Raw genomic sequence first — 608 nt, 5'->3', positions numbered from 1 at the left:
AAAAAAAAAAAAAAAGAAAAGAAATGGAGGCGTAGTGAGAGTAAAGAGTAAAAGATCCCCAAGATGAAGCAGAGCTGGTACCACACCTCAAACTTTGTGTCCAACGCATCTTCACAGGGCTAAATTCTTTTCAGTTTTGATCCAGCCCTTTACAAACCCAAAACAGGATGGACAAATTTCATGACCAGGAAAGATTTTCAGAGATCCCAAATTAAGGTAGTTTTACTCATTTTTTTGTATTGAGGTAAAATGCACAGAAATAAAATGAACCATTAACCATTTTTAAGTGTACAATTTAGTGGCATTTGCTGCACTAGTTTGTTGTTTCTTGTTCTCATATTAAAAAAATAAAAATTTCACACATGAAATTCCATTAGACCCCATCCCACTTAAGTTCTAGATAAAGAGTTATTTTCAGAAGGAGGGTGGGTGAAAGTTTATGTGGAGAAAGAATGTAATCAGTCCTCTCCTCTCTCATCCCACACAAGACTCTTGGGAAGGGGAGATGCTGAGTTAACCCTTTAGCGAACACTTGCCAAAAACAGTAACTCTTTCTTCAAGTGCACTATTTTATTGGAGAAGTTTTTTGTTTTGTTTTGTTTTGTTTT

The sequence above is a fragment of the Mandrillus leucophaeus genome, unplaced genomic scaffold (genome assembly GCF_000951045.1).
Source record: "Mandrillus leucophaeus isolate KB7577 unplaced genomic scaffold, Mleu.le_1.0 Scaffold221, whole genome shotgun sequence".
Classification (NCBI taxonomy): domain Eukaryota; kingdom Metazoa; phylum Chordata; class Mammalia; order Primates; family Cercopithecidae; genus Mandrillus; species Mandrillus leucophaeus.
This window is presented reverse-complemented; position numbering follows the sequence as displayed.